The following is a 12281-nucleotide window of genomic DNA, read 5'->3' on the forward strand; positions in this document are numbered from 1 at the left end:
TTCAAACCCCGCCCTCTGTTCAACACCATATTGTCCACTATATTTGTGAGTCTGTTTTTGATTAGTATGTTTTTATTCCTTAGATTCCACATATAAGTGAAATCATGTAGTATGTACGTTTTAACGATGCTAATTCTTCTTATCCATGAGCACAGTATATGCTTCCATTTATTTGTATCTTCATCACTTTCTTTCTTCAAAGACTTACAATTTTCTGAGTACGGATCTTTTACTTCTTTGATTAATTTTTTTCCCAGGTGTTTTATTTTTTGATGCAATTATAAATGGGGTTGTTTACTTAATTTCTCTGTCTGATAGTTCATTATTGCTGTACAAATGTACATCTGATTTCTGGATATTAATTTTGTATCCTGCTACTTTATTGAATTCATTTCTCAGTTCTAACAGTTTTTTGGTCGAATTTTTAGGGTACTCTATGTAGTATCATGTCATCTGCAAATAATGACAACTTTATTTCTTCTTTTCCAATTTGGATGCCTTTTATTTCTTTTCTTATCTGATTGCTGCATTTAGGACTCCCAACACTATGTTGAATAAAAGTGGTGAAAATGGTCATCCTTGTCTTGTTCCTGATCTTAAGGAAAATACTTTTAGCTTTTCTCTGTTGAGTATGATGTTAGCTTTCAGTTTGTCATATATGGCCTCTATTATGTTGAGGTATGTTCCCACTTTGCTGAGAGTTTTTATCATAAACAAATGCTAGATTTTGTCAAATGCTTTTTCCCTCTATTCCCACTTTGCTGAGAGTTTTTATCATAAACAAATGCTAGATTTTGTCAAATGATTTTTCTGCATCTATTGATATGATCATATGGTTTTTATCTTTCGATTTGTTAATGTGGTATATCACATTAATTGATATGTGGATATTGAAATAACCTTGCATCCCAAGAATAATTTGCACTAGTTCATGGTGTATGATCTTTTAATGTCTTACTAGATTCGATTATCTAATATTTTGTTCAAGATTTTTACATTTATCTTCATCAGGGATATCGGCCTATAATTTTTTTTTTGTGTGTGTGTGTGTAATATCTTTGTCTGGTTTTAGAATTAGGGTAATGGTGGCCTCATAAAATGAGCTTGGAATCCTTTCTTCCTCTTGAATTTTTTAGTATAGTTTGAGAAGAACTGCTAGGTGTTAAGTCTACTTTGAATGTTTGGTAAAATTCATTTGTGAAGCCATCTAGTCCAGGACTTTTGTTTGCTGGGAGTTTTTTGATGATTGATTTAGTTTTGTTAGTAGTAATCTGTAGTTTCAGATTTTCTGTTTTTTCTTGACTCAGTCTTGTAAGATTGTAAATTTCTAGGAGTTGATCCATTTATTCCAGAGTGTCAATTTGATTGGCATATAATTGCTTGAAGTAATTTCTTATATCTTTTTTATTTCTGTGGAGTCAGTTGTCACTTCTTTTTCATTTCTGATTTTATTTATTTAAGACCTCTCTCCGTTTTCTTCATGAGTTTGGTTAAGGGTTTATCAATTCTGTTTTCCTTTTCAAAGAACCAGCTTTTGGTTTCATTGATATTTTGTGGTGTTCCCTTATACTCTATTTTGATTATTCTCTAATCTTTATAATTTCCTTCCTTCTACTCAGTTTGGGCTATGTTTGCTGTCCTTTTTCTAGTTCTTTTATGTGTAAGGTTAGATCGTTTATCATTTGAGATTTTTCTCGTTTCTTGAGGTTGGCCTGTATTGCTGTGAATTTTCCCCTTAGGACTGCTTTCACTGTGTCTCATAGATTATGAGTCATTGTGTTTTCATTTTCATTTGTCTCAATTTGATTTCTTTCTTGATCTCATTCATTGTTTACTAGCATATTATTTAGCCTCCATGTGTTGTGTATTTTTTAGTGTTTTTCTTGTAATTGATTTCTAATTTCATACTATTGTGGTCAGAGAAGATGTTTGATATGATTCAAATCTTCTTAAATTTATTGATGGTTGTTTTATGGCCTGACGTGTGGTCTATCCTGGAAAATATTTCACGTGCACTTGAGAAAAATATATATTTTGCTGCTTGGGGGTGAAATGCTCTGAAAATATCAATTAACTCTATCTGGTCTTGTGTGTTATTTAAGGGTGCTGTTTTCTTGTTGATTTTGTGTCTAGATGAACTGTTCATTGGTATCAATGGGGTGTTAAAGTCTCCTACTATAACTGTATTATTGTCAGTCTCTCCCTTTATGTCAGTCAATATTTGCTTTATAAATGCAAGTTCTCCTATGTTGGGTACATAAATGTTTACTAGGATTGTGTCCTCTTGTTGGATTGATCTCATTATTATGTAATGTCCTTCTTTGTCTCTTATGATAGGCTTTGTTTCGAAGTATATTTTGTCTGATATAAGGATTGCTATCCCAGCTTTTTAAACAATCCATTTGTATGAAATATCTTTTTCCATCCTTTTCTTTCAGTCTATGTGTATCTTTTGATCTGAATTAGTCTCTTGTAGACAGCGTATGTATGAGTCTTGTTTTCTTATCCATTCATCTACCCTATGTCTTTTGATTAGAACATTTAATCTATTTACACTTAAGATGATTATTGATAGGGACATAGTTTTGCCATTTTTATTTGTATTTACATGTTTTTTTCACCCATTCTTCTTTTTAAAGTAGTCCCTTTAACTTTTTTTTTTTTTTTTTTTTTTTTTTTTTTTTGGTGACCCTAGCTTGGTGGTGATCAATTCCTTAACTTTTTCCTATCTGGGAAGCTCTATATCTTACCTTCAGTTTTAATTGATAGCTTTGCTGGGTAGAGTAGTCTTGGTTGAATGTCCTTGTTTTTCATCACTGAATATTTTGTGCCAATCCCTTCTGATATGCAAAGTTTCTGTTAAGAAATCATCTGATAGTCTTATGGGAACTCCCTTGTAAGTAACTAGCTTCCTTTCTCTTGCTGCTTTTAGGAATCTGTCTTTGTCTTTAAGCTTTGGCAGTTTAATTATGATGTGTCTTGGCATGGGTGTCTTTGGGTTCATCTAATTTGGGACTCTCTGTGCTTCCTGGACTTGTATGTTTATTTCTTTTGCCAGGTTAAGGAAGTTTTCTGTCATTTCTTCCAACAGCTTCTCAATCCCTTGCTCTCTCTCTTCTTCTGGTACCCCTATGATGCAGATGTTGGTATCCTTGATGTTGTTTCAGAGGTCTTTTAAATTTTCCTCATTTTTTAAATTCTTTGGTCTTTTTGGTGTTCCAATTGGGTGTTTTCTGCTCCTTGTCTTCTAACTCACTGATTTGATCTGCTGTTCTTATTGAGTATTTTCTTGTACTCTATCTTACATATTGCTGATTTGATTCTCTACTTCATCTAATCTAGTGTTGATTCTTTCTAGTGTATTCTTCATTTTAGTTATTGTATTCATTTTTGATTGGTTCTTTTTCATGGTTTCTATGTCCTTTTTTATGCTTACTGTCTCTTTGTTGATGTTCTCACTGAGCTTATTTATTCTTCCCTAAGTTCATTCGGCATCCTTTTAACCAGTGTTTTGAACTCTCGTAAGTTGCTTGCCTCTATTTTATTTAGTTCTTTTTTAAAAATTTTCTCCTATACTTTCATTTGAGACATTTCCCTTTGTTTCTCATTTTGTTTGCCTCTCTGTGTTCATTTCTATATATTAAGTAGATTTGCTATGTCTCTCCATCTTGGCCGGTGGCCTTATGAAGTAGGTGCCCTGTGTGGCCCAGTGGCACAGTCTTCCTTATCACTTACGCTTGGTGTTCTAGAAGTGCTCCTTGTGTGGGTTGTGTGTGCCCTACTTTTGTAGTTGAGCCTTGACTGCTGTTTGTACATCAGTGGGTGGGACTGACTCTCAGGCTAACTGGCTATGAAGACTAGCCACATCTACAGCATATCAGCTGCTGTGTAGGAGCTGCCCCCACAAAGTGGGTTTGCTACAGCGAGCTTGCGCGCCTTTTGAGACCACCTCTTGTGTTTGCTGCTTATGGGGCCAATTAGGTGATGCTATGTTGTGGTCTGATGCCAGCCTCCATGTGTGTTTGTTCTGGGGCCCCTTGGGAGTGGATGCCATGCAGGCCAAGGTCAGCCACTGCTTGAGACCAGCTTGGGGCTATCTGGTATGAGCTGCAAAGCTATCTCTGGTTGCTGCATGTGCTGGAACTGGAGGCAAGTGGGAGACCCAAACTGCAATCTGAGGCTAGTTGCCACATACTAGGCCTGGGGCAGCTCAGCAAAAGGCCCAGGGCACCCCAAGGCATAAAGCTGCCTGCCAGCTGCTGGTAAGCCTCAGTAGCTGAAAGAGCCTCAGGTGGCACTCTAATTGGGTGAGGTGCCATACCAGGGAGTCACCAAGCTGTGTTCTCTAGGTTAGTGCAGATTCAGATTTGGTGCCAGTGCTAAGTCTGTGTCCACTCACAAAAGTCTCAGGTCACACTAAGGTCAACTGCTGGCTGCTTTGGGTCTGCAGACCTCTGAGATTTGTTTAAGAAATACTGCAGCTTGGGGCGTGGCCAGTTGCCTAGCCAAAAAAAATGCCTCCAGCAGTGCTCACGTTGGGTGATGTGGGTCTCAAGGAGTCATCAAGGTGGAGCACATGAAGTTCACCAAGCCAGTGCAGATTCAGATTTGGCCGTGTGGGAGCAGGGCTCAACACAAGCAAGATGGCACCTGCCTATAGGCTGCACAGAAGGGCTCAACAAAGGAACAATGGCAGCTGTTCCTCTAGCCCTTGCTCCAAAGCCATATAACTCAGTCTTTCCTTGTATATCTCTGTCAACTGCTGAGCTGCTGTCCCTCCGCCCCAGCCCAGAGTGATTACCTGTGAGCAAGTGAAGTCTGTGCATGGGCCTGTTATGCAATGTCTGGTTTTCCAGTAGCCTTCTGTCTCATCTGGACATTTGGAATCCCCGCTGATTTTCACAGCCATATTTTGTGTGGACTCCTCTTCCTGACACTGGAACCCTGGGCTGGAGAGCCTGGTGTGGGTCTAGGACCCCTCCTTCCCTGGTAGAGGTACTTCCTCAACCGAGATATACTTCCTGATGCTCTATCCCCACAAATTGGTGTGGCACCAGCTTGTTTCATATCTCTGCCCCTCCTACCAGTCTTGATGTGGCCTCTTCTTTCTGTTCTTAGTTATAGGAGTTCTGTTCAGCTAGTCTTCAGATAGTTCTTCAGGTTGATAGTTTTATAATTCATTGTGTAATTAATGTGGCCATGGGAAGAAGCAAGCACAGCATTTAGCTACTCTGCCATCTTGACCAGAACTACTGTATTTATAATTTTAACAGGCTTCTTTTTAGTTCAAAGGAGCCTGTAGTTGATGGAATTTCTGGAAGTAGTAGAGAGCAAACAATGGGGAAGGGGTGGAATTTTGGAGGAGGAAGGGGGATGGATGATGGATAGATAGGGTGGGAGGGAGGGAGGAGAGAGAGAGAAAGTTTGCTGTCGAGAGAATTGGCCCTGTAGAAGATATTTTGGGATGGGGAAAGCCTTTGATAATTTCCCTTTCCACTCTACCTCCCTCTCCCCAAATTGTTTCTGTATATTCCTCTCTTGAATTCACAGAAATAATAAGTTGCAATTTTTTTAAAAAAATTATAGATACCATAGCAGTTCTGGGTAAAGGGGTTCTGTGTTTTCCAGTTGAAAATCTAGGAAGGCCTATAATGGGAAATAGGATTGAATAAATTAAGTGTGCTGGAGTTAGAGGACTTTGAAAATCCAGTCTGTAAATACATCCACACAAATAGAGTCATGGATGGTTTTTGAATAGAAGATTGAGATGATGAAAGCAATGAAGAAGCATAATTAATTCTAAATTTTGGATTAGAAATGATGGGGTATTAAATTTACTCGGCTTGGTTAATACATATAGAATCTTATTTTTGCTGCCATTTTTCATTGTTTTGGGACTTCTTTTAACTGTTAGTGTTTGCTTCCATTGCTGTCTGTTCTGTGGCTTCTGAGCCAATCTTTCCTTTAGGGTTCAGAATACCAGAGGCTTTTATTCCTCTTATATTTCCAACTAGCCCAAAGGGACTTATACACGGTGTTTCTGTGTCCCAACAGCAAAATTCAAGTGCAACGTTTGCAACAAACAGCTCCCTTTTATAAGACCACATTACTTTTGTTTAAATAAAAACCTCCAGCCTTTCTAACTGTATCCCAGAACACACCAGAACATAATGGTTAATGATCTGCACCAGGGAGCCCTCACAGCTACAGAAGCCTCCACCCACCATCCATATGTGAAATCTTGCTGTGAATAGTCTCTTCCTTATGGGGCACCCCTTTGTATTTATTGTTTATATTGTTCATCATGTTAATATCCTTGATATTTCTACCCTGCCAGTTTGCATAAAGGGAGAGGCCAGGAAATGAAGTGAGAAAGGGATTTGTGACATTCCCTTAAGCCTAAATTATAATACTCATATTGAAACAGCAGATTAATAGGTCTTTAATCAAATACGTTTATTTTTCCCTATTTTGAAAGTTATAGGGGCTTATTGACATTGGATCTTCCTGTACTTCATTTGTGTATTTTCCTCTTGACTGCTCACAATACCATTTGAGTTACTAGTTATTGGTGATGTGCAATGGCTTGCTTGGTCGAATTCACTATTTTATTTTATTTTTGTTCAATCTAGTGTAGCAGTTATTGTTAAAATTGGATTTTGTGGTTTACTCTTTCATCATCACTGATTACAATAACTTAATAGGATCTAACAGTCCAAAGAACATGCTTTTATCCTTTTCAATTAGCAGTCTGTAGAAATGATTGTTTTTAGGGGATGCTATTTCATATTTCGGTGTTTACTTTTCTTAGTGTTTACAAACTAGTGAAATGTATTTCTTCAGTTTCTAGCTTTACCAATACTACTATTTTGACTTAGACAAATGATGATTGACATTTTTCTTCCTCGTTGTAGCTAAGTGTTTTCTTTGCTCAGTATAGGTTAGCAGTCATTTCACCCTTCAGTTTCATACTTGCTATTTTGGGCACCCTGCTAGGCACACAGAGGATTTATCACACAAATAGCAAAAGGAGTCATTTAGGTATACTGTTTGTAATTGTAATCTTTATTTCTTACCATTCATATTTTAGTTGAAGAAGGATAAACCCATTTAATTATTGCTTGTTTAATTATCATCTGAAAACTGTTCTTAGTATTAGAGGAGAGAACAGAAGAGAGAATACCAAAATTGCCTCCTGTAGTTAGGTTACTATGTGATGGGAATTAAGTTAGGTAGAAAAAAAAAACATAAGTGAGACCCAACTGCAGCTCTCAGGAGTTGGTAGTCTAGTTTATATTTTATAGAAACAATTATAATCCAAAGTGACAAGAGCTATATTATTCAAAGTGTCATGGGGATTTGGAAAACCTAACACCAGAGTCTGCTAATGGATGCGAAGGAAGGTTTTATGGAAGGAGGTATACTTGGATACTTAAGCATGACTAGAAATTTGTTTGGTAGACAAGGAGGGCAAGGAATTCCAAAATGAGACAATATCATATGTGAAGTCACTGTGGCATAAGAGAGTGTGGAATGTTTGAGGTCTATGCCAAGAAATTGCTAATTGAGGGATAAAATGGAGCTCTGTGAATTGGCATTGGGAAGGTATTTCTGGCCTAAGTATAGGTTGATCATTCTGCAGATTTAATAATATAGCATTCTATATCTTTCATAGCCTATTCCTCCATTCCTCTGGCCTTTTACTTCCTCAGAATCAGTGTGAACAAACCTTTTACCCCCTTTTTAGTGGTATTTAAGAGTCATATTTGTGGGTTTTTTTCCTTGCTAAAATAAATATTAGTACAGAGGTGACTTATGAACACCAAGTCAGGGGACCTGAATTCTTGTTTTCCAGTTCTCTCAGTAGCTATGTCACTTGAGCCAAATCATTTAATAACTCTGTTTCTTCACTAGTAAAATGGGAATATTAATATCTGCATTGTCTATCTCAGAGCTGGGGTGAAAGTGAAAATGAGACTCAAGAATTAAATGGTGTAATAAATTTTTACTTGGAATTCTGCTGGCTGAAGTCATCACCTGACATTTAAAACAAGTAAAGTACTTTGTGGAGTATCTGAATAGGAAAATTAGCTTGGAAAGTAATTGACAAATAGAAATACTCTAACTTCCTCATTAACTCCATATATCTGCCCTTCTCTCTGTGGAATGTCATTTAGCTTATTTCTATGTTTCCAAACCAACATGATAAAATTTTCTTCTTTACAATGATCTACCATGTATATCTTAGACCCTTCCAGAATCTCACTATAACTGTTAAGTAGTAATAAATTGAAGACTTAAGTTAGTAAAATATTAGTTGGTGTATTTCATAGTCAACCTTGAATAATTGATATTAGGTAATTTGAATTACTCATGAAATACTCTCAATAGTTTGTGTTATCATATAGTGGTATAACCTGGGTTTTGTTACATTTTAGGGACATATAAGGGGGTTATGATTCATTCAAGTAGCAATGGGAGGTTATACAACTGTGTCTTTCTACTTCTTTTGCCATTTTTCTTAATGCAGTGACAGCACAGGCAGAGTTATTAGTGACAGGAAAAGGCATTTCAATTCATTTTCTTCTCTTCGACCCCACTTTTCTCATTAGATTGAATGGTAATACTACTGAAATCTTATAATTCACCTGAAATATGAATTTCTGGCTATAGGAATATGAGCAATTGCTCCCAATAGAAATACCCCTGACCAATTCTTCTTTTTAGATCAATGGTCCTCAAAATCTGTCATCCAAGGATATTTCTGCATGACAGAAAACTCTGTAAACCACTTAATCCATCCCGTTCTGAGCCATCTTATATACACCAGAAGAAAGGAGAAGAGTTCTGTTATGGATGAGATAACATGATGAAGGTATTTTACATGGAATGTAAATGAATTATTTATACTAGATTAATATAGACCCTGTCATCAAAATCACTAATATTATGAGACTTACTATGGACTACAAGGAAGTAGTTATTTCTATCTTTTCTCCTTTTATAACTTCTAGATGAACTAGTTCATGTGAATTTGGATAGGTATTTGGATAAATACCTATTCTAGTTCAAAGTATAATACAAAATAATTATTGCTTTTTTTTCTGCCAGGTCTCAGGGAAATACTCTTGCGATTATTCTGTTTTCCACATATCTAAATGAGGAAATAGTCTGGTTTATTTTCTGTTTGTTCTAAAATCTGTGGTACCATCAATAAATAGCTTACAAATATTCTTTCAAAGACTCAGTTGTTTAAGGCCATGCCACCCTGAACAAGCCCAATCCTGTCTGATCTCAGAAGCTAAGCAGGGTTGGGCCTGGTTAGTACTTGGATGGGAGACTACCTAGGAAGACCAGGTGCTGTAGGTGTAAAAAAATAAAAAATAAAGGATTGTAAACTGACAAGGTCCTTGCAATCTGTGAGGTCAACCAAGGGTTGCCTAGCCTAAAAAGAAACAAATAAACGAAGGCTCACTTAAGTATTGCCCTGTTTTGAAGATTTCTTGAGAAAAGTGTGGCACATATCCAAAATCACATTCTTCATTTTTTTTTTGTATTTGAATTTTTTTTTACAAGTTAGTGGAAAGGAAAGTGGTCAGTTTTTGCATTCCATAAAAAAAAAAAAAAAAAACAAGAAGGTGTAGACAGCTTTTATCTGGGGGTATTTCCAAATCATTGAGAGAATATTCTGTAATATTAACTGCTTTTTGAAATTATTGACAGAATCCTCTTAGCCCACTTTAACATAAAGCGGTTGAATAAATGAAAAGATTTTTTATTGTCTACATGAAAACATCATGGTTTTTGCATCATTGCATAAATCTAAGAGATTATGCATGCGTAAATAGGATAAGACAAGGCTGAATACTAAATGCCAGCATCAAGGCAAGCTTGTCTGAGTATTTGACACTGAACATAATGGGGTGTGGTTCCACAGGGAGAGAAAGCTAAATATTTATACCCCAGGACGTGTTTCTCTGCTTCTAGCTTCTCGTCCTAGATTAATCTCCCAGCGAACACTACTATTTCTCCCACTTTTTAAAACACATACCCTTCTTACACTTGGATTTTCACCCTTAATATCTCATGAGATTCTAAACCTTCTGGATCCAATCTCGTGTCCTCACTCTTCCATCATTTTCTGTGATCTTTATGAATTCCTTTTGTTTATTATGTGGAACTTCAGATGAATTCTCTTGGTTTACTAGTAATAAAACACAATCATATCATATCCCCACCCCCCCAATAGCTTTTTTTCCCCAAAGATCACAGCTCCATCATTGAGCCATTTTGTTGGTATCCTTTTCTCATACATTCTCTGGAATTTTTGAACCAGAGCTGTGATGTATACAGCCAGCAATGTTCATAGTAATGTAGAGTTACTATACAGATCCCAATACAGATCCAGTTCTCTTCACAATTCATATTCTTTTTTCCAAACTTGAGATGGTGAAGGAAATTACTGAGATTAGTATATGCCATGAGTCTGGGAAGGTGTGCTTTCTTAGGCCATTTTTCCTCAGGCTCTGACTTTTGCCTTAGTATCATCTCCTCACCATCTTGCTTTACTTTATAGGCAAAAAGCCAAAAAGATTTCTTGGACATAGTGTGCTAAACATTAGGAAGAATGCCTGGTTTAATGAAGAATTATTTAAAAACCATAGACTCAAATTACTAAGGAAGACATCACAGAAAAGAATGGAATTTGAGCTAGATCTGGAGGGACGAGTTGAGTTTAGAAAAGTGAAGAGGGGAAGAGATTTTATGCAGGAGGATCTCTGGATCAAAGGCGAGAAACAACAAAGCAGGCTTGTGAAATACAGAATGAGAAGCTGGTGTTATGGGATACTAGATAGTGAATTGGAAGAGCTTGTAGTGAATTATTTGTGCTAGGCATAGTTGCTTAATTAATTTCTTATGTGATCCACTCATTCAACAAATGGTTTCTCACAGCACATAGGATAAAATCCAAACCTCTTCATTGGCATGTAAGGTCTTCTATGGTGTGGTTTCCATATATATTAAAATTCACTTTCCTCAACACTATTCACCCTAAACTCTTTCCAGTCATATTGAAGATATTTCCAGTCCTCCCAGAATGTTGTATTGCCTCAAATCTCTACTAAAGCTTCTACACCATATTTTGTTCTTCAGGGTACATGTCTACTTCCTCACTCGACTAATTGTTTCCTGAGAGTAAGGGGCTGTGTCTTATTCTCCTTCACATTCACGTTACCTAGCAGAATATCCACCTAACATGTAGCAAATTTTTAACAAATATGTGTTGAAGAAAAAATTTGTTGAACACTTAGTTTATATCATGTGTAGTTGTGTTTTAAAGAGAGCCATCTAGAAGATGGGAAATGCAGAAAGACCAGTTACAGGTATTTTTTGAAGTATCTCATTTGTTAAAACAAACAAAGAAAGAAAGAGTAGGAAGTAGATTCCTGAAAAATTAATAAAGAATAAAGGATAGGACTTAATGACTGGCTACTAGAGGCACAAGAGAGGGGAGAGTTAAAGATAATAAAGATTTAGGGTAATATGATAAATAACAGGACAGTGACTCTTGAAAAAATAAGGTTACTTTCAGGTAAGCACATCTTTTTTTTTTTCCTAAGTCAGATCTCCTGATGTTAGTGCATGCCTCATCCTACCTCTGCTCTGAAGATGAACATTTTGTTCCTGTTCTGTTTACTGGAACTAAAGCTCAAGATTCATGTGATTCTGATCTTCATATCTGATCAGGAGTTAAGATGTGAAATATAAGTAGTTCAACCATACTGACTACAATTTTCCTATCAAGGAAAGGTGTGCAGTTTTTGAATATATAAAACCTGTTTCTGCTTTTGAGAACTACAACTGTAGTGTTATACCAGGCAGATACACTGGAGTGCGCTACTATGTAGCAGAGCATAGCTGTGCACCCCGGCTCTCAACTTTAAAACTCCAGAGAATTTGATGAGAGAGGGATCCACAAGAACATGACAAATGATGAGAGTTCAGACCTTAAGAGAAAAATGGGCTTATTGGTAAGAGACTTTTCTTTTCCTTTATTTACTGCTTTTACTTATTCATTAAAATAGCAAGCCTGTTGTTTTCATATGTGGCTGTGAAGCGGTGTACAAAAATCAATTTTATATGTATTGTAGAATTCAGGAGACATATTGGTAGCCATGCAAAATTATAGGACGCATGTAAAAGGCTTGATTTAAAAAAATCACCAAGGAAATTTTACTTTATTTCAGGCTCTGGTTTAGATTTATTTATATATCTTAAAT

At 36.5% G+C, this 12281-nt stretch overlaps 1 protein-coding gene and 1 pseudogene across 1 annotated transcript in view; both read left to right on the top strand.

Annotated features, from left to right (window-relative positions):
• Positions 1-12281, top strand: part of KLHL13 (kelch like family member 13) — a 228976-nt gene that overhangs the window by 95558 nt on the left and 121137 nt on the right. The window lies entirely within an intron of this gene.
• On the top strand, positions 9251-9369 carry LOC112479199 (annotated as a pseudogene).

Source organism: Pteropus alecto, unplaced genomic scaffold (assembly GCF_000325575.1).
Source record: "Pteropus alecto unplaced genomic scaffold, ASM32557v1 scaffold280, whole genome shotgun sequence".
Classification (NCBI taxonomy): Eukaryota; Metazoa; Chordata; class Mammalia; order Chiroptera; family Pteropodidae; genus Pteropus; species Pteropus alecto.